The following is a 23,693-nucleotide window of genomic DNA, read 5'->3' on the forward strand; positions in this document are numbered from 1 at the left end:
CTTCTTTTAAAAGGAAAGAGATCTTCTAAGCCTAAGAAACAAATAGAGCATCGTCAACACGCATATGATGCACCTGAGCAGGCTAATTCGAAATTTAAGTATAAATGTTATAAATGTCACCAGCATGGACATAAAGCCTCTGAGTGTACACAGAAGATGAAAGTACAACGTAATGATAGTGCAAAGTATGTGTCGAACTTAAATGAATTACCAGATGTTGATTCCAATTTTGTAACATTCAATTGTGTTTCAGATGTTAATGCTGTTTGCAACGAGAATGGAAATTGGATCGTTGACAGTGGGTGTACGTCACATTTGTGCAACGATACAGATAAATTTGGTACTACATTACTACCGTTGCCCGGTAAGCTAAATTTAGCGACAAATTCGAGCACAAACGTACAAGGTAAGGGGACAGTAAGATTTTCTTCATGTAATAATGGTTCTAAAACTGAAGTGCAACTGCCAAATACTCTATTTGTTCCTGATTTGCGATGTAACCTAATTTCAGTAGCTAAAATTACTGATCAAGGGTATAGCGTTACGTTCAAGAAAAACATAGCTAGTGTTCAAGATAGCTATGGTAACACTAAACTTGTCGCGAATCGTAAAGGTAATCTATATTACGTCGAGGAACATTTTGATGGAGTGTCAGCGATTTCTGAGCGAAAGGTTGACGTATGGTCGTGGCATGAGTATTTAGGTCACTTAAATGCGAAAGATCTTGTCCGAGTCTTAAAAAAATCTGGCATGAACTTAAAGATGACAGATGTAGCCGAGTTGTACGATTGTGATATTTGTGCGAAAGGAAAAATGAGTAGGTTGCCTTTTTCTAGATCGAGTGGGCCATGCGGCATACGTCAATAAATGGAGCGAAATATTTCGTAACCTTTATCGACGATCATACGAGATGGTGTGAAGTATATTTTCTTAGCAAGAAAAGTGAAGTCTTCACTACATTCAAGGTATATAAAAATCACGTAGAGAATCTATTCAGACGTAAAATAACTTATCTCCATACAGATAACGGAGGCGAATACTGTAATCGGGATTTCGACGAGTTCCTGAAGAAAGAAGGAATAGCAAGAAGATTGACAATTCCTGGAGTACCCCAGCAGAACTCGGTCGCGGAAAGAAAAAACAGGACCTTGTTAGAAATGGCGAGATGTATGCTGATTTCGTCAGGACTTTCTCCGGGTTTCTGGGCAGATGCTGTAGCAACAGCTTGCCACGTAAGAAATCGTTGTCCGACCAGAAGTCTTGAAGGTGAGATACCTTTTGAGAAATGGTTTGAACGACCTGTCAAATTAGACTACTTACACAAGTTTGGATCTAAGGTACACGTCTTGGACAAGTCAACCGGGAAAGATAAGTTCGCACCAAAAGCCTGGAAGGAATCTTTGTAGGCTATCTTAGAGATCGCAAGGGTTACAGAGTATGGATGCCAAAACAACGACAAGTTATCATGTCAAGAGATGTGAAATTTCACGAAACAAAAAGTGAAGGTAAAGAAAACGTGAACCTGAAGATTGACCCCTTTGAAATCGACTTGGGAGAATCGATAAATGTTCAAAATCAACCTGTATCGGTAGATGTAGAGTTCCATCCGACTCAAACTAGTGAAAATCCGGTAATACATATCTCCAATCACGAGGATGAGTGCATCGAGTCATCGAGTAGTCGTGATCCAGAACCTGAAGGAGGAGATGATGTTCCCGTTGAAGCCTGTCAAATGACAGACGATCCATATATTGTCATGGAACCATCTCAACACGATCATCATCAAGACGATGTTCATGTTGATGGGGGGAGGATAGTAAAGAGAGGTCCAGGGCGACCACGACTGGAGCGAGGTCATGTTGGGCGTCCACGCAAGATATACAACATGGTTGATGTAGAGCCACAGGTTTCCACGGAAGAAGGCGTTGAGTCGACTGGAGAGTATGCAGACTGTATGGATTTCGTTGGAGTCGCCGAAATAACTCTAAAGGAGGCCTTATCCGGTAACGAACGAAAAGGATGGAAAGACGCAATAATTTCAGAAGTTCAAAGTTTAATCAAAAACGATACTTTCGATGTTGTCAAGAAACCTATGGGTCGAAATGTTGTTGGTTGCCGATATATATTAACAAAGAAGTTGAATATCGATAGAACTGAGAAGAAGAAAGCCAGACTAGTGGCAAAAGGTTTTAGCCAACGTTACGGCATCGATTATCAGAAAACTTTTGCGCCAGTCGCTAGGCTTGACTCGATAAGACTATTAGTTGCACTTGCAGTGGAGCTGGATCTTAAAATTCATCAGTTGGACATTAATACGGCATATTTAAATGGATTATTAGAAGAGGAGATATATATGAAGGTGCCAGATCTCCTAGATGAATGTTTACAAGATCTAACACGATTGGAGCAGCCAGGTTCACTTATACATGAAAGAGCTAGCAAGATGTTATGTGACCTGAGGTCTGGAGGCAGTGTGTGCAGGCTCAAAAGATCGCTGTACGGGCTTAAACAAGCTGGTCGACAATGGAACATCAGACTGGACGAGCAGCTGAAGTCCATGGGATTACAAGCATCTTTAAATGAGCCTTGTCTTTATTTTAAAAATATAGATTCGCAAACTAAACTCTTTGTATTAGTTTACGTGGATGACATTCTCGTCGCTTCGCAAAGAGGTGAATGCATCGAAGATTTCAAAAAGGAACTGGCCACTAAGTTTGAATTGAAAGATTATGGCATTGTGAAATATATGTTAGGCATAGAGTTTGACAGATGTGACAAAAGCATGAAATTGTCACAAGAAAAATACATTGATGATTTATTAATCAAATTTAATATGGATAAAAGTAAACCAATATCTACGCCTATGGAAGTTAAGCAAAAGATTGAAAAATCTGTAAATAAGTGCAGTGACAGTGAACAGTACCCATATCGTGAGATTATAGGTTCACTGATGTATCTCTCTACGGGAACAAGACCTGATATTACGAATACCGTGGCTGTATTGAGTCAATTCTTGAATTGCCCTAATGAGGAATGTTGGAATGCTGCAAAGCGTGTGCTGCGATACCTAAAGCATAGTAACAATTTAATTTATTTTTATTTGTAGTAGCAATTTAATCTTAATTGCACAAAAAAAATCATATAGTACAAATGGCGGACTTAATGCCATGAGGCATTCTCTACCAGTCAACCTTTAGGCAAAGCAGAGAGAGATTGTGGGCGGTGCTACTTTAACAACAACAACCAAATATAATACAATAACATAGGTACCATACATACATAATACATATAAATATACATACTTATGTTACTTATAATATATACATAAATAACGACAAACCATATAAGTAAAAGGTAAAGGTAAAGGTAAGGTAAGGTGAGTAAGGTTGCCAGAGCTCAACGAGGGGGGTGGGGTTAGGGTCGGCAAGGCGCATGTAACTCATCTGGAGTTGCAGGTGTACATAGGCTACGGAGACTGCTTACCATCAGGCAGGCCGTATGCTTGTTTGCCACCGACGTAGTATAAAAAATAAATATAGAGCTTACACATACATTATGAATTTTTCATTCTGCTAGCAAAGAAAGCACGTAAATATTTTTTAAATTCAAACTTATTTTGAGCATTTTTGATGTCGTGGGGAAGTCCGTTCCAAAGACGGGCCGCCTGCACGGAAAACGAATTCGACATGAACCCAGTGCGGTGAAGAGGGATGCATAGAGACATATTGTCGGAAGAGCGAAGTTGAAGGTCGCGAGTAACGCCGATTTAATGTGAACCGCGAAAATAAAATCGAAGTTCATATGTTACCGTCTCACTCACCTAAATATTATATAACGGGAAAGCGAACGAGTCTGCACGTCACAGTGACGAGACGTTGCTTTCCATTGGAAAAGGGTCCTTATACACATGGAGCATAAGGACCCATTAGTCTTGGAAAACCAGACAGTTGGTTTTGTCTGCTATTGTCGCAGACGTTAGGGTAGGGTTAGACCAAGCTAAGCTTGCAGCGAATTCGATAGCCCAGACGGTGCAAGTGTTATTTTAAATGGCATAATTCTATGAGATTTTGACGTTTTTAAATAACACTTGCACCGTCTAGGCTATCAGAATCGCTGCCAACTTAGCTTCGGTCAAACGTCAAAGTCAGACGTGGGGGTAGGTAATTTTTTTTTCCTGTCCCCACGTCAACCCATTTTAGACAAACCTTTTTTTATAAAATAAATATTTTCAGAAACAATCGCTCCGAAAGAAAAATATGTGTCCCTTCGACTTGAAACTATTGCTTGTTGTGTACCATTAGCAGCAAAAGTGCATGGCGACTTTATCAATTGATTAATTCATTATTTCTCCATGCAATTTCGCCTATACCTACCTACTTAGCCCCCGTTCAAGGCCGCCTATTGTGACAAACGGGTAACTACGTAAACGGAACCCTACACAGAAAAAAATAGTTCTCCAGCCAAGTAAATACTCTTGTGTCAAGACATTTTGTGTTTCCTATATAAGGAAACAATAAAATTCTTGCGTCAAGATATAAAATATTTTAAAGTTTATTATTTAAGCTAAAAAATTAAAATTCTCTATTCGAGATATAAAAAGTTTTTTTTTAAAAAGCTCATTATTCTCACCAAGAGCGTTTACGTTTTGTTTTAAGTATTGTATTTTTTAAATTAAACCAACTGTCTTAGTGCAATACTTAAAGAACTTGTGCCAAGAAACTTTGTTTCTTGGGGTTAGATACCCATAATTGAATTGAGAATTATATTTCTCCATAAAAACAAGAAAAAGTATTGGTTCAAGAGTGCGTTACTCAATGTGAAATATGATATTATTTATATCTAGAGCTGAAATCTCTTGGAGCCAAGTTTAGTATGTCTTGAATAAAGAATGAATTTTCTTAAACCAGCATGGTTAACGTCATTCGTTGAAATCTTTGTAGTTTTCAATAATCCTCTTCATATTCTTCCTCGCGTTGTCCCGGCATTTTGCCACGGATCATGGGAGCCTGGGGTCCGCTTGGAAACTAATCCCGATAATTGGCGTAGGCACTAGTTAAACTATAGGCCTTATTGGGATTAGCCCGGTTACCTCACGATGTTTTTCTTCACCGAAAAGCGACTGGTGAATATCAAATGTTCGTACAGAAGTTCCGAAAAACTCATTGTTCAACTCGAGAGCCGGGGGGTTTGAACCCGCGACCTCCGCAGATTGCAAGTCATACGCTCTTACCGCTAGGCCACCAGCGCTTTTGTCCTCTTTCTCAAATATATTGATATTATTCTATGTAAAAGTCTCAAACCAAAGTGTTGGTGCTTTTTCTTTAAAATAGCTTTGGCCCTTGACTGTAGGTTGAAAACATCAAACCAAGAATTAATGGCTCTTGTATAAAAATTTAAAGTCTCAAACCAAAGTTTTGGTACTTCTTTTTTAAAATAGCTTTAGCTCTTGACTGTAAATTGACAACATCAAACCAAGAATTAATCGCTCTCGCGTAAAAACTTAAGTCTCAAAGCAACATTTTGGTGCTTCTTCTTTGAAATAGCTTTGGCTCTTGACTGTAGGTTGAAAACATCAAACCAAGAATTTATCGCTCTTGTCTATAAACTTAAAGTCTCAAAGGAAAATTTTGGTGCTTCTTCTTTGAAATAGCTTTGGCTCTTGACTGTAGGTTGAAAACATCGAACCAAGAATTAATGGCTCTTGTATAAAAACTTAAAAGTCTCAAACCAAAGTTTTGGTGCTTCTTTTTTAAAATAGCTTTAGCTCTTGACTGTAAATTGAAAACATCAAACCAAGAATTAATCGCTCTTGCCTAAAATCTTAAAAGTCTCAAAAGAAAATTTTGGTGGTTCTTCTTTGGAATTTGGTAATATTTTTGGTTTGAGGTAGAGTTACTCAAGATAAAACCGTTTTTTAAGAGCGTGCTATATCTCTTTCTAAGACTTTTTTTTCTTGCGGTGAATAATTAATATCTTAACTTAATCACTACCATTCGCTTTAAAAATGTGAAAAGATAAAACTAAATAATTTTCATTCTCCTTTAAAAAATTATGTTGTTTTTAACTCAAGACATATTTATTGGACTAAGCAATTTATTATTTTATTTCAGCAACCGTGCGCAAGAGAGTTTTGCGTTTTGAATTAAGATATCTTTTTTATCTGTGTACACTGAGCATGGCCCGACATGACTTTGGCTGGTTTTTTAATAACAAATTCGGATGATTCAAACGGCCTGTCCAGAAAAAAGGCGAGATCTAAATGCCTATATAATTAGTCAAATGCTTTAGGTAAACTAAGAAAAACGTTGTGCATTGTATGTAATACAATTTATTAAGGTAACCGACTTCAATTAGGGAGACCGGTGAAAGAAAGATTATTGTTAATTTTGTATTTCATACAATGAAATTAAAAAGACAGCGTTCTACGCCTAATTATGTAGAAAAGGAGGTAAAATGTTTATTTTTGTCACTGCACCCACCTTGACTTATTTCCGATTTGTCCTATGGTTGACTGGTAAGATACCCGCAATAGGGTATTCGACTGTATTTAAGATAAATTATTTCACACCATGCATGAAATTAAGCACCAGATAACCACCACCGCCATGCATAAAATAGTAATAAAAATAGGTATAAGTATTAAGTATGCTTAAAAGAGTTGAGAAGGACCCTCAATTCCTCATGGAATCCATCATCAGAACTCGAGCTTGACAAAAATGTGCCTTAAACATCTATCTGCTTGACAAACATAGCGAAGAGGACAAATCGCCAAACTATGCGTCGTTGAAGAGTCCATTCTGACCATCATCAGCAGTTCCACTTCATCAAATGTCACTTTTTAAAATGAAAATGCTTGATTTGTTGGTGAACATACAAAAGTCACTGAATGTATGCCTTTCACATTTGAAAAGTTCCCTCGATTCCTCACAGATCCCATCATCAAAACTGAGTTTTGACAAAAACGGGACAAATCTGTATATATATAAATTCAAACAAAAAAATAATTTTCAAAATCGGTTCAGAAATGACGGAGTTATGAAGTAACAAACATTAAAAAAGAAAAAAAATGAAACATAAAAACAAACGCCGAATTGGTAACCTTCTCCTTTTGAAATCTTGAAGTCGGTTAAAAAATACGCCCGCTATGTTGGATTTCTACACTTGCTTTGATCAAGATGAAAATTGACATGTGAGGATCCGCGAGGATTTTCAATGTAATTCTGATGTCAAATTGATAAATATGCCCACCATGTTGATCAAAGCAAAAATGCAATCATTCGTAGTTAACACGACGTCTTAGGAACAGTTTGTATGGGAAAATAACGTTATTGTTTTTGGTATTTTCCTTGCAATCTTTCCATATTTTTTCACGCGTCAAACCGTCTCCGGACCTAGAAATATTCCGATACCAAAATATCGATTTTCATCATGATTAGAGCAAAATTTGAATTTCTCCGCAGATGTATGCAGGTTTCCTCACTATGTTTTCCTTCATCGAAAAACTCATTGGTACGAGCCGGGGTTTGAACCCGCGACCTCCGGATTGAAAGTGTGGGTATGAAAAGCAATATGGGTATGAAAAGACGATTTCAGAAATTGTACATAAACACGGTGTAACACGAGGATCCCGAAACATATTAATCACGCGCTGGAGGCCAAAATAAGGAAAAATCTTGTACAGGAGTTTAAGTGAACTTCGCAAAAAAAAAAAAAAATTTCAATCTTTTGTTAGTATTAAAAGTTAACGAATAGTAAAACCTAGTTTTTGCAAAGGTTACTTGGCAATCATCATCGCCATCAAAAAGGCGTTTTCCACTAAGTTACAATAAGAAGATGTTTTTAGATAACAATATAGTTGCCAAAAAAATAGCGTTCTTGAAGATTTTCTCTAGGCACTTCAGCCATTCAAATCCAGAAAGCCGAAAATAAGAAAATTAATTCTAAAAATGCACAATTTTATTGTTTAAAGATCTCAGCGATTACTTTTTTCTCTTTTTAGACTTACAACAAATTAAAATTTAAAAACATTAATATCCGCGGTCCCGTGCACGCACATCCATCTCGCTCACTTTTACGTTCAGTGAAGTAACATCCGGCCTTGTATTACACAGAATGGGGAACTATTTAATTATTTATCCACCAAATGTCACATATATATATATTTATCATTAGAAAACATTAATTCTATAACAAATAAAATGTGGTCTTATAATATTTGATATAAAAAATCTTCAATATTTATGTTGACCTAGAGATGTCTGGTTTTTTATGCAAAAAGATTCCCTTTTAGGTCATTAACAACATACGTTAAATACGAAGAAAAATGATTAATACATAAAAACTTTGAAGTGACAGTTAGCTTACGTTATGACTAATAAATAGGATATATTTATTAACTATTATTTGTTGCCTAACGTGGTTACAGCCCTTATAGGTAAAAATGTATGTAATATTTTGAAATTTTTGATTGACAAATAAGTCACGGGTAGGCAAAAAGCCTCGGCTTTACCCATGCAAATACCAGAGTGAACTTTAAATGTCAATGCGATGGGTCAGAAGGAACTACTAATAACCCTGGCAAAATACCAACCTTCACAATTAGTTCATGAGTTTTTTTTATGAGGTTTATTGCCATATCACTACTCGCCCATGCACGTGAGGTTTTATTAACCCTTAAATGCATAGTGTAGAATGCAGCTAACACAACAAAAATATTTAAATTTATACATACTTAGACAAAATCTAGTTGTTCCTGTATAAAAACACACACAGAACAACACAGTACAGTAGAAAAACTAATCCGATTTTTTACTTAAATTCACGCAGAATTTTAATTAATAAAAATTACATTTTCACGTCAGCAGCACGAACAAGGGCAATTTGCTGCTTAAAAACAGTGACCAAACCGCATTTTGCTCACTGACTAAGACAAAATAACGTTCAAGTGACCTTTATATTCGAATGTCATTTCAACGTCCGGGGCCTAAAACAAGTTCGAAATATTTGGATTATATTGTCTTTGTCCCTTTCACGTCATTAGCAAGAAGAGACAAAAAAAGTTCATACGTAAATCAACGGTATATTGACAGTTTATAATAGACCACCGAAATAAATCAGACCGCATTGTTCCAAAACACCCAACGAGTCTTCATTCGTAATAATTAATACATGAAATAAATATTAAAAATTTAATAAAAACATCATATTTTACGTATTTTGTAATACAATCAAAATCAATCAATCAAGTGCTGGTGGCCTAGCGGTAAGCGCGTGCGACTTGCAATCCGGAAATCGCGGGTTCAAACCCCAGCTCGTACCAATGAGTTTTACGGAACTAATGTACGAAACAGTGGCGGATCGTTCAAAGAACTCGATTCCCACCGGCTTGTCTAAACTTCAGCCCGTTGAGTACTTTCACGATCGGTTCATGGAGAAAAGGAAACCAAAATTAGCTCCGGGTTCCCTACGAATATTTGTGACGCGCCGCCACTGGTACGAAATATCATTTGATATTTACCAGTCGCTTTTCGGTGAAGAAAAACATTGTGAGGAAACCGGACTAATCACAATAAGGCCTAGTTTACCCTCTGGGTTGGAAGGTCAGATGGCAGTCGCTTTCGTAAAAACTAGTGCCTACGCCAATTCTCGGGTTTAGTTGCCAAGCGGACCCAAGGGACCCATGAGCCTTGGCAACATGCCGGGACAACGCGAGGAAGACGGACGGACAATCAAAATAATTAACTTACAAAAAAATTACGCAATTGTTACGCAAAGCAAATAGTTCTACTTTAAACGATCACAATCGATCACGAGTATAGTTGACAAATAGACTATGTCCGCAATTCGGACCGTATCTTACAAAGTTTTTATTTACAAAAAAAGTTGTCGATGAACTGTCAATTGATGTTCGTTATTTCATTATTTTCGTATTATTTATTGAATTTTTTTTCGTTTTCAACATGGGGGAGGGGTGGGCCGACTCTAACGAATATTTACACGTATTCTTTTCTTAAATTGTGCCAACCCGAAAGGTCCACTTAGATTATACAAGTTTCTTGTTCAAGAATCGGCAATAGTTGTATGCAATTATTTCGTTTCAGTAACAGTATTCAATAATTGCAGCAAGAGTTTAAACATGAGCAATAATTAAAAAAATGTAATCAATTATTGAATACAAGTATTGACAGGAAATAATTGCTACCATTACCCGTAATGACGTAAAAACGAAATCCCTTTTAATAAGCAGTAAGAACGTACCATGGCATTTCATATTGTATAGCTGTAGACTAAATATTTACATCATATCCTATGGCCGCGTTCCATATTTGTCATTAGATCTGCATGCTCGATGGTACATTGCATTGCTATCAGAACTAAACCAACATGTAAAAAAATAACTGATAAATTGATAACAGAAAATCATTGTATCAGCTTGAAAGATTGGCCCTAAACAAATAGACAAACTAACATACATACATTACTAACATGAAAAGTTAGTAAAATGCTGGTACAGTCAGCGTCAAATACTTTGTAGCAACCAAAGTAGCCAAATAGTTCGGTACACCATATATTTAGTATGGTGTACCGAACTTTTTGGCCACTTTGACTGCTACAAAGTATTTGACGCTGACTGTACAAAGCCTTGTTTTTTTTATTATTATTATAATTGACAAAAGCAGAAAATTTAAATTCATTGTCAATAAAATATCGACCATATTATCGACGCGTTCCACGCACAATCTAGGTTTACTAACAGCTGACGTCATCTCGTTCACGGACAGGGTTGCCTGTGTTTGTTCTTGTACTTGTGTGAATATGCTTATGCTAGTGTTTGATAATTTAGTCGTGTGCGTGTGTAGCGACGCATGCAAAAAATGCATTAGTGTTAACACTACGTGCGTCGTAAACGGCAGAATTTTTCAAATAGAAATTTGTGCGCATTTCGATTCCATCTAGGACACATATATTCATTTCGAGCAAAAAATAAAAATCATGGATTTAAGGGTTAATACCTAGTTGGTTACTAAATTCTGTTACTGCAATAATCTTTATCTACATAAAATATACGAACGAAAGTTGAATAAACTATATATTAAAATGAAGTACACAAAACCAGGAATTACACATGACAATATCATTCAAAATGGCCTCTGGCCTTGACACAGGCCCTCAAACGACGAGGCCAGTCATCAATAGCGGCACGCACCTTTGTCATGTCTAATTCCGTCACTGTCTTAACTATGGCCCGCTTGAGGGCGTCAAGATTTGTGTGGGGTTTAGCACAGGCTTTCTTCTCAATAACCTGCCATATGGCATAATCCAGGGGGTTAAGGTCCGGGCTGTCCTCCAGCCCGGACCTCCGGCCAGTCTTCGTGGGCAATACAGTCAATTTTGTTAACGATCTTAGATATTCTTCGGGGGCCGGGGCGGGGCGCTTACCTACCTACCTAACTGTTCTGTGTAACGTTAAAACGAACCATCGAAATACAAGCAGATACTTACTTACCTCTCTGAAACTACTGGTAGCTTAAAAAACGACAATTCATCGTTTAATGTTGAATTTAAACAACCGTCCGCGTCCACTGAACAGTTGATAACTTTTTTCTTGCTCCATTATTGTATAAAAAAAGTTCATAGACGCGTTTGTCAAGCGTATGGCACTCGCGCTCGAACCCGTCCCAACCAGTCCGAGATATCGTGTCGGTGAGCAGTGTCTATGTGTGCGTTGCTCGAGCGAACTTTGTATGAATATTGATTTCAGTACCTATCTGTTTTGTGACCGATGCGTCGATTTTTAAGAGTACCTTGAAGAAATTGGACGACCCGGGCGAAATCGCCTTTTCCTCCTCCTCATTTTCCTCTCTGGATATTAACATTATTGAAAATATTTGGACACAATTTGTTGTATATTTTCGAATTTTTTTTCGAATTTTTAATTAATTAATGGCACTTGTCGTACACCTACTAAAGTAGGGTGTTCATGTAGGTATGCAGTGGTTATTTAATTTTAACGATATCATTAACCATAATGCATAAGTTGGTGAAGTAAATTGTATCAGATTTCACGAATCGCATTATATTTAGGTTGGTTATTACTTATTAGTTTTGTCAACTTGTCAACTCCTGATCACCGATAAAATTTTATCGTGTATGTATGAACATTTTTACCATGTAAACAGATCAGTGAATGTTGAATTTGAACTACAAGACCTTTTTAGTACCGATACTAACTGATTTTTAAAACATTTATATTCCACATTTTCAAGACTGCTACAAGCACACATGTTAATTTAGTGCTCGTCTTATAGGCTAGATGACATTTTAGGGTTCCGTAGCCAAATGGCAAAAAACGGAACCCTTATAGATTCGTCATATCCGTCTGTCTGTCCGATTATGTCACAGCCACTTTTTTCCGAAACTATAAGAGCTATACTGTTCAAACTTAGTAAGTGGATGTATTCTATGAACCGCATTAAGATGTTCACACAAAAATAGAAAAAAAAAACAATAAATGTTGGGGGTTCCCCATACTTAGAACTGAAACTCAAAAAATCTTTATTCATCAAACCCATACGCGTGGGGTATCTATGGATAGGTCTTCAAAAATGATATTGAGGTTTCTAATATCATTTTTTTCTAAAATGAATAGTTTGCGCGAGAGACACTTCCAAAGTGAAAAATTGTCAGTCCCCCCCCCCCGTAACTTCTAAAATAACAGAATGAAAAAACTAAAAAAATATATGATATACATTACCATGCAAACTTCCACCGAAAATTGGTTTGAACGAGATCTAGTAAGTATTTTTTTTTTAATACGTCATACAATTTTTCATCAAACCCATACGTGTGGGGTATCTATGGATAGGTCTTCAAAAATGATATTTAGGTTCCTGATATCATTTTTTTTTCTTAACTGAATAGTTTGCGCGAGAGACACTTCCAAAGTGGTAAAATGTGTGTCCAAAGTGGTAAAATGTTGAAAAAGATCTAGTAAGTAGATTTTTTTTTAATACGTCTTAAATGGTACGGAACCCTTCATGCGCGAGTCCGACTAGCACTTGGCCGCTTTTTTTTATTTATGGTATCAATCGATCAGATATGTTATTAGGACCGTTGTCTATATGCAACCCATTGCATCAAAGCAACACAAAGGTCAGAAATGATACGACAGTCGTAGGTAATTCATTCGCGAAACGCTCCTAACAAAACAATAACTGATCGTGACGTCACGGTCACTGGAATCTATATTGAAGTATCTTGTTTTCCAATAAGAAAATTACGATTTCGTCAATGAAATATTGCAGTTAAGTATATATTTGCTACATCTACAAACCTTTTTTTGGATTAAATATAAGGAATTAAATAGTACCCTTACTAATTATTAATTTATGTTTATTGTGGTACATTTGCTAATATCTATTTAAATATATCTTGTTATAAAATTCAACATGTGTCATCACTATTGTCTTACTTTATATAAATGTTTTAGATTTATTTGTTTTAGGTTAAAATCCATATATTATATGGTATTAAATACTGTGACTAGGTTACCTACTTATGAGGATATTGATGACATATCAATATCATCTGATACTAATAAAATTAGGTAAATAAAGCCAGCTAATGAAAAAAACCATTAAAAAAGCAGGTAAAAAAAAGCGTATAAAGCATACTATTTGATTAAAATCAGTTCCTCTGAACCTTTATCAAATAGTGGAATCAGAACACAAAAGCTACAGCTTATGTTGTTAGTACGTGCTCTATTGTAAACTTTCCATCGAAGCGTAATCCAATAGAGGTATAAAAAAAGTAACAACCTTTATGTTTATTAGACACCTTTGTTTTCCTTGTATAAACGTATAACTACTATGACATGTCGATTGTTTATTCAACAAATTAGAGATAACACCATGTTGAAATTTGTTTTAATTGACAGCTACACCGTGTTTTTTTATTCCGTTAATTTAAAGGGTAGGTACATTCTCAGGGGAAATCGACATATGACACCGATATTCTAATAACCTTCATTTTGCGGATAATCAATAATTATTGTTTACAGTACATACACTAAGGAGAAAAACTATCCCAATAATAGCATATTAGTAGAATGTGGAGAAGTTGATGTCGATCAAGGGAAGGGACACATGGTTAATACATAACAGTACTCCTTGAAATTTTCTATAAATCGGCCTAACATATGATGTACTAGGCATTTACGTTTATTTTGTAATTTCGAATCGAAAAGTAAATGGTGATCGTCCATACAAAAAGGGTAAACATTTTTCCACTTCTAAATATTATTCATTCTCCAGATTTTTAATAGACCAGACCTATAAATATTTTCAAATTTGCAAAAAAAAAACCATTTGAGTGCGGAATTTATAAACCTAGAATACATTATGCTGAAGCGATCGACATCAAAATCAAAGTGATTTGTTAAGATTTAATTAGTGGAAAACGTTCTCTCCCGAAAGAAAAAAATCCGTAATTTCTCTAGGATCATAAAGCTAAAAATCATCCCTATTTTTATGATGCCAATCGAAAGAATGGACAAAAAATAATAATTCTTCTTAAGTAACATAGTATTTAAAAAGAAAGGAACAACGTAAAATGTCAAATTTCAAGAAAGTTTTAAGTCGGTTCGATTCCTAGATGAAGCAAGTAATTCATAGAAAATCTTATGTAGGATTACTGATTTTTAAAAATAACAGAAAGTCTTCTTTCAGCAAAATATCCTATCTTCAATATTTAAGGTACTTTTCCCTTGATGTCCCATAGTCTTGCGACGCTCTGTATACCACACATAACGCTTATCTCGTATCTATAATGAATTGGGGTCTAAAAGAAAATCGTATCGCAGTAATTGCGTTGCACAAATGTGGGCACCCGCAAAACATGATTTTGAAGTTGCTTGAAAACCTAAAAATCAACAAACAATTTGTTTATCGCACAATTAATAGATACAATAGTACTCGGAGCTTCGATGACCGCAAGAGGTTTGGAAGACCACGCACCATTCGGACCCCAGCTCTAATAAAGGCAGTGAACAGAGGCGTAGCGAGGGGGGGGGGGGCTAGGGGGGCCATGGCCTCGGGCGGCACATAAGAGGGGGCGGCAAAAACGGTATTTAGAAAAATATAAAATTAAGATATCAATATTTTCAAATCAAGCCACGAAATGAACTAACGCACCGCGAGAGCGAACGGCGTGGGGCGGGTGTGCGGGGGCGGTCAATCGCTACCGGAGTGCGGCGTTCCAAACCACCGACGAGTTTACTCGCTTGTCCGCTGGTTATAGGTATAACCTATAACACGCCTATAACCCTATATGACGTCACATCAAATTTAACATGGCGCCTTCTGCGCGCGATCTACAGCCCGGCGCCCTCGGCGCCATCATTCGTTCAAATATTGTTGGGCGCAGCCCGATAAACGTGGCGCGATTCAATGCCGGGCGCCTTCGGTGCCCTCATATTGAAAAATCGGGCGTAGCTCGACGTAAGTGTCGCGCTGCGGGCGATCGAATAACGGGCGCTTTCGGCGCCCTCATGCAAAAGCATCGGGCGTAACCTAATGCATTGGGCGCTTTGCTGCTGTACAGAAGGCGCCCGCCCAGCCACAAAAATAATGTAAAATTACTTTAATAGTTATTTTCTGCCCTCCGGGCGGAAAGCGTCAAATTTGCTCCCGCTGCGCTAAACGAAGTTGCCGCTTTCCGCCTCCGTCGAGAAGTTCGTTTAGCGCAGCGAGAGAAAAGTTGACGCTTTCCGCCCGGAGGGCAGAAAATAATTAAATACGAAATTATAACCCCATAATTAATAATTAAATGTAAGGCAGACGACTACTGAAAATCGCGCTCTAAAACGTATGAAATAAGAAAACATTCTCACCTGAAATAATCATTTACAGTACATATGGGGCTACTTTATAGCACTAGTGCGAGAAGTAGCATATTATGTTACTGTGTCGAACATTTAAAGGGCCATATGTACTGTAAAACGTTGTACGATACATGTGCGAATAGGTAATTCGCAACTCGTACTCGTGTCGATTTAAAACACTCCCTTCGGTCGTGTTTTAATTTATCGCCACTCGTTTCGAATTACCTATTTTTCGCACTTGTATCGTAATGTACTATTACCTTTACATGAAGAGGGAAGAATAGCTTTGCGAGCCTAGCGAAATAACGGTATTTTATCTATGAAATTACATTTCGAGAGAAAACGTTTTCCACTAACTAAATCTTAACAAATCACTTTGATTTTGATGTCCATCCTTCAGCATAGTTTATTATAGGTTTATAGGTTTCGCTTTTTTTAAGAATTATTTATGTATTTATTGTTTTTAAATTTTGAAAAAAAGGAAAACCTATAAACTTAGTTTCTTCATTGTGTCAATAACATACTAAAAAATAATGGAGAATGGAAAATATTTAGAAGTGGAAAAACGTTTTCTCTTTTTGTATGGACGATCCCGTGCTATATACTTCCCTCTTAAAGCTTATGACCGTAGCACACAACCACGGCTATCCTTTGAATATTTTTATGAATATTGAATATATACAATGGGAATCCGACAGATGTTAAAAGTGTATTCTTGATCACATGTTTAGAAACTAAAATGTCACACAAAGTTTTCTAAAATCGGTCTTGTTACAAAGATAATGACAATTCTTGTGAAAATTCGTTTTTGAAATAACTCAGTGAAAAACGCCTTTAATTATGGCTGCGATGACGCAAGCACTATGTGGTCTTACTAAGAGGCATTAAAGTTAAGGAAACTCGCAAAATTTATCTGCAACTAAAAAAAAAACTATTTATTCATTGTAAAGTTTTTTTTGCCAACATATAAAAATAAATAACGTGTCGTGTGCAGAAAACACATACACACACTTTTTTTGCCGAATTTGATCAAAGACAAATAAATTTTTTTGCTCTTTAAAACAGGAATACGTGGTTAAAATCTGACGGGTTTCTCATTCATACAGTGTTATACACTGTATTAACGTAATTAAGTAAATGATGTTACATTGTATTTATTTATTTAAAAGAAGTAAATAAACAATATTTCTGTGTGATTATTTCAGATGTTTTTTTTTTCTTTTTTCATAAGTTTATGAGCCAAATTTTCAGTAGTCGAGTTTTTGAAGATATTCTTTGTATTTTACCTTTTCCAACTAACTTTGTCTTGTACTTAGTCAGGTCACAAGTTTTAGAAATAAAATGTTATACAAAGCTTTTAATAAAAAAAGTTTGCCATGATTTGATTTGAAAGCTTGTTTTATACTGATAAAAATGTAATTTAATTATTTTAAAAATGTAAAGCTCGTTTTTTTATTAATTTACTACTTGTTTACTTTGGGATTGTCGTTAGACGCGAATACACACGAAATAAAAAATAAAATAAAATATAACTTTTTTTTCGAATATTACATATGTTTGAACCCGGATCCGTCTTTAAAAGTCATCTCGCTCTGTGTGGTAGGGCACAGCACAGCGGATATCATTCCAGATCTAGAGCAGGGCCCAACTGGGGAAGTACCTCCCCCTTACAGAAAACCGCAACCAAATAACACTAGACCCTACTCATAGTGTTGCCGGTGAGTAAGGTTGGCAGAGCTAAATGAGGGTGCGGAGTGTCAGGGTCGGCAACGCGCATATAACTTCTCTAGAGTTGCAGACGTACATAGGCTACGGAGACTGCTTACCATCAGGCGGGCCGTATGATTGTTTGCCACCGACGTAGTATAAAAAAATGTTGAACACTTAATGCAAAACTGTATCTATAAGTTTTTATCAGTAAAAATCTATGTGACAGAACTTATGACCTGACTAAGTGATGCTGATCATAAATTAGGGCGGCAAATTTCTGATCGGCCCCGGGCGGCAAACACATACGCTACGCCGCTGGCAGTGAAGGCGAGAATTGCAAGAAACCCCGTCCGGAAGCAAAAGTTGTTGGCAATACAGATGTCTGTGAAGAGAAGCTCCCTAAAAAAAGTTATCAATGAAGACCTTGGACTACACGCTTACCGCAGACAAAAAGGTCATTTGCTTAATGGACGATTAAAGACTATGAGTATTATAAAAAATAAGAAAAGGAACGATAAATCGGTTTATCGTGGTTTTATTGGAATTAAGTACCAGTATTTTCACATATTGCAAAATCTAATGTAGCACAAACCTCGAAATTACTGGAACAGTCCTGAAATTTGGTATGTATGTAAATTAAAGGCCTCTTATTTATGTCCACACCATTTGACATTTGGGGACCTCAAGGATTCGCAGCCATCTTGGAGAATGTGTACCATCCTAGAGAAATTCGCCTATTAATCAAAATCTACGTTATCTAGGAAAATATAGTGTAAGACAACATTAAAGCTTATTCAATTCTACACAAAAAGTCCTTGCTATCTTTGCGAAAAATTCCTACATATTTAATGCCAATATATAATAACTATAATTTGATGATTTAGTATCTGGCAAAAATGAACATTTTAACCGCAAAATCCTGGAACAACGACTTCTGCCAACAGGCACATTTCATTAATCTGGGTTTGTACATTAAGCCCAGGCTATGCCGATGGTGACACGGGAAATCCTCGCGGCGACCGCAGGTAATCCTTTTGTAAGATCAACGCGACAAATATAAAGAGCCCGTCTCAACCAATATTAAAGTCAATTGAACAGGATGCTGGGAGGAAACTATCAAATATCATAACTTTTTACTAATCAATCTTCATCCTTTTCGGTAAATCAATCTGTAAAAATCGTAAACTGAGAAAATTTAGAATATTTAGATTGTGTTGGTCCATGCCGTGTCAAGAGAATTTGCTTAGGTTGGAGTTAAAGCGGTGCACTGAAAAATAATAATGATATATTCGGAATAATTTTGGACTATCGGATATTACGAAAATTACAAAGGGTCTAGCCGCAATCCTATAGTGAAACTGCCCCTGGCTGATATGTGTACCTTTCTTAGAAGCGTTAATTGGTCTTATTATAAGATATCATTTTACAATATTTCAAGCCTGGAATCCCCTTGGTTTGGATAAAAAAAAAAAATATAAAATCTTTTTTAATTTTTCTAAGCTAAACTAATGGTTAGATTTCCTTGAAATTCGGATCATACATGGCACTAATAGCAATACATTTAAAAAAAAAAATCAAGGTTCTAACTTATTTACAAAGCCTAAAAAAATTTTTTTTTTGTTTAAATTTTTTTTTATTATTTACAAGAGGGCGACAACCTCAATTTTTAGGTATTTAATGCACAATACAATATTGTATGAAATATATTTTTTTTATATAAATCCTATTGTGGCAACAAGGTAAAAATGTCTTACTAATGCAGGCCATTCGACTTAAGAAGTCTGTAGGTTACACATTGGGCCAACGTATTTGGCTTTACAACCATTTAGTAGGTATTAACGAGCGAGTAGGAAAACTTGAGTTTAAGCAGATATAACAAAACACGTGCTCATTATTTTTTGCTGCTTTCAAACATATACTCAAACCAGCCATTAACTAGCAAGTTGCTTGAGCATCACTTTCTATAGGAGTTAGAAGATTCAGTAACTTTTTAGTACTTTAAAGGCCATTTTCTCCTAACAGGTTGAGTTTGGGCAGCTAAACAAAAATACGTGTCCGTTATTTTAGACTACTCTGTAACATATATCAAAATGAATCAAATCGGAGTCGGAAAGTTGGGTACCCTTCCTTGTGTTAAAGTTACGTGTCGGTAGATATCGTGAAATGGAAGAAATTAGAGCAGCGTGCTGTGATTAAATACCTGCAAAAATAAGGATTGACAACGAAGCAAATTTATGATGATATGCAAAGTACATTAGGGAAATCCTGTCCATCATATACGATGGTGAAAAAATGGGCAGCTGAATTCAAGCGTGGACGAGATAGTATCGCAGATGACCCTCGTCCCGGGAGGCCAACAACGGTGACTAACACGGACAATGTGGCAATTATATGCAAAAAGGTGCGGGAAATAGCTGACATCGTAGGCATCTCTTATGAAAGAACTCAAAATATTATAGTCAACGAATTAGGTTTTTCCAAGGTGTCGGCGAGATGGGTCCCGAGGCTTCTTTCAGTGGAACAAAAAATCGCTCGCCGTACTAATTCACGTGAATGTCTAGACCTGTATGAAGCCGATACTTTTGGACAGATTTGTAACTATGGACGAGACGTGGGTCCACCACTATACACCAGAGACCAAACAGCAATCGAAGCAGTGGGTTCGTCCTGGATCTCCGCCTCCCAAAAAAGCCAAAGCAATTTTGTCGGCCTATAAAGTCATGGCATCTGTTTTCTGGGATGCAAAGGGAATCATAATGGTTGACTATCTCCAGAGAGGTAAAACTATAAATTCCGACTATTATTGCGAGTTATTACGCAGATTACGCGAGGCTCTTAAGATAAAAAGACCTGGAATGTTGACAAAGAAAGTTATCTTCCACCAGGACAATGAACGTGTTCACACGTAACTAAAATCGATGACGGAGATTGCCAAATGTGGGTTTGAATTATTGCCCCACCCACCCACCCTATTCACCCGATTTAGCAACATCGGACTTTCATCTGTTCCCCAATTTAAAAAAAAAACATGGGTGGTATGAAATTTTCAAGCAACGCCGAGGTCCAAGCCGAGGTGGATGCCTATTTTGAAGGTCTCGAGGAAAGCTTTTTCAAAAGTGGTGTAATGGCTCTGGAATCCAGATAGAACAAGTACATTCAACTCGACGGGGACTATGTAGACAAATAGAAATAAATTAAAAAACCTGTTTTGTTTTTAATATTCAGGCCGCGAATATTTCAATCCACCCTCGTAAGAATAACTGTGGACCGAGTATACTTCCTTGCGATACTCCTGTAGAGGTGTGTTTATAACATGACCTATAGGTTATTTTGTGGTTACCGGTTACTCTTGCAATTTCCACGCACTGTTGTCGGTTACTAAGATAACTACTTAGCCATTCATAAGTAACACCTCTTATGCTATATTTATTTAATTTAAGGAGTATTTTATGATTTACGAAATCAAATACTTTAGTCATTTCCATTAGTATTGAGACTACAGGAATATTACCAGGCTTTCTATGACAGATTTCACCAGGTGAAAGCATGCGTTAGTAGTGGAACTGTTTTTGCGAAACCCAAACTGTTCATCTTTTAATATGTGATATTGTAATAAGAAGATACATATTCTTTTATGCATTACTTTCTCGAATATCTTCGAAAATACCGGTATAAGAGTGATAGGTCTGTAATTGGTAACTTCATATTTGTTGCCCTTTTTATGTAACGGTTTAACCAGTGAGTATTTAAGGCGTTTCGGAAAAATGCCTTGTGTGAATGAGAGATTTATGATGTGACTTAAGGGAGTCGAAATGCTTGTAGCACATAATTTAAGGACTTTAGTGCATATGTCATCGTAGCCTGTAGAGTTTGTATTACGTAAGCTTAGTATTACCTTTGTCAAATCTTAAGTATTTACGGGTGTGAGAAACATACTATGTTCATGTTGAGGTATATATTTGGCTTGATTTACTTGTTGTTGTGATTGACATGTTACATTAATAAAGTAGTCATTCATTTTGTCAGCTATATCTTGAGGACTATTAAAAGCTTCAGAACCAATCACTATTTTGGAGATGTCCTCAGGTACCGGCACTGCATTACAATTCTCTTTTATAATTAACCGTGACGCTTTACATTTGTTATTTGACTTATTTATAAATCGACTATTTGAGATTTGTCGCGCTTTATGAAGACACTTTTTTTAAATTTTATTTTTATACTGTGTTAAGGAGCATTTACTGTGCGTCGTTCGAGATGCTTTTCTGTACAGTATTCTTTTATGCATATAACTGACTTTTACTCCTTTGTAAGGCATTTATTCTTTATAGGCTTGGTGACTCTTTTCACTTTAATGTTAGGAAAGCAAAGATTATAGAATAATAGAAATAAGTCATTAAATTTATCGAATGCTGAATTAGTATCAGTTTATAATGCAGCAATACATTCATGGAATTTATGTAAGTTATTTTGGCTTAAGTCCCGTTTAAATTCATGCCAAAATACGGGTTTTTTCCTTACAGAGGCGTCATAATTTAATTTACATGTTAGGCTTTGACCAGTTTCGTGATCTGAAAGGGTTAAGGTGAGGATATTCGTTTTGACATCTGTGAAATTCCTAGCCATCAAATCAATGCAAGTCATTTTTCGGGTCGGTTGAAGAATATGATTTCTTATATTTTAGTTTGATAGGATTGATGTTAATTCCTTTTTTATTGTATTGTCTTTTAATATATTAATATTTCAGTCTCCGCAGAGTACCACAAGTTTTTTGTTATTTTTAGTTATTAATGTTAATAACTGAATTAATAAAGAAAAAAAAATGTTTATGTTTGACGTTGGTGTTCTATATATACATACTAAAATTAAATTATACTTTAGTAACTCAACACCACAGCATTCAAATTCAAATTTTTGAGACAGTTAAAACTTTCTCTAGAACTTTATATTCTAAACCTTCCCTAATAAGTATACATGTGCCCCCTCTCTTCTGATTTTGTCTGCAATATGAGGTAGCATTACTGATTTTAAGGTTTGCTATAGACCCTGACTTCCCCCTGTCAAATGATATCATATTATTACATCGTGTAATATATTTAGTTTTATTTTTGTCTCTTATATTATTTTTATTTTTTATATTGTTCAACTAACATAGGCAATTATTAAGATACTCTGTAACTAACAAGCTATGGATCAACTTGGTCTGAAATAATTTATTTATTTATAAACTTCACTTAAGAATATTAAGTAGGAATAAGTGGGAGTTAAAACATATTAAAATGTGTTAGATAAATACATTATTTTTAATTACGTACAAAATACTTCATAACAAAAGAAGCTTGATTTTCACTGAATGCCAACATTTACAAGGACTATTCTCAAGTAAGTCAATAACTAGCCTAACCAATCAAAATAATATTTATTTTAATAAATACGGTACCTAATCGCAGAGGTCTCCCTCAAACTATCTCGCTCGGCACGTTTTTTGGAGGCGAGTCCAGTCTACTTTAATATGTGTCTGTGTACCACCGCATCGGGCGCAAGGTCAATATTAAACAAAATGATCGTTTAAAATTTGTTTTTAGAGAGAAATTAATGTAATTTGAAATGATTTACCGATGATATGAAATCCCAAAAGTGTATTTGATTTTTCTGTATAGTTTTTACATAATTTCACAGCACAATTAGGCGTTTTAAAAAATTGGGAATGACATTACGTGACGCGTTTCCACTGCGCAGTTCGCCAGACGACTGAGCGCAGCGGTGTAACTAAATGCGATTTTCACACCCATGTATCGACCCCATTCGTAGTGCCCCCAAGGCCAGTCTTCACGAAGTAATATATATGTCTATGGCCTGAACGCTACCGGTAAAAACCACATGAGTGGCGCGCATGTGGTTTTGGTTTTGGCTTACATTTTTGTGAGCGAGTAATATTTCCTGCGCTCTAATAATCTTTCGGAATAAGCCGCACGTCAGTAAATCGGAAATTAGCGCAATAAATAGATTAATTCCTTTTGTTTTGGATAGATTTTCGATGTGACTATTCAAGAACTTCTATACTAAGAACATTCTAGCTCAAATATTTAGAATTTTTCAGACT

The 23,693-nt window shown here is 36.1% G+C and overlaps 1 protein-coding gene across 5 annotated transcripts in view; it reads right to left on the minus strand.

Moving 5' to 3' along the window:
* LOC133528258 (maternal protein pumilio) overlaps positions 1 to 23,693 on the minus strand; it is a 476,367-nt gene that overhangs the window by 251,223 nt on the left and 201,451 nt on the right. The window lies entirely within an intron of this gene.

The sequence above is a fragment of the Cydia pomonella genome, chromosome 1 (genome assembly GCF_033807575.1).
Source record: "Cydia pomonella isolate Wapato2018A chromosome 1, ilCydPomo1, whole genome shotgun sequence".
Classification (NCBI taxonomy): Eukaryota; Metazoa; Arthropoda; class Insecta; order Lepidoptera; family Tortricidae; genus Cydia; species Cydia pomonella.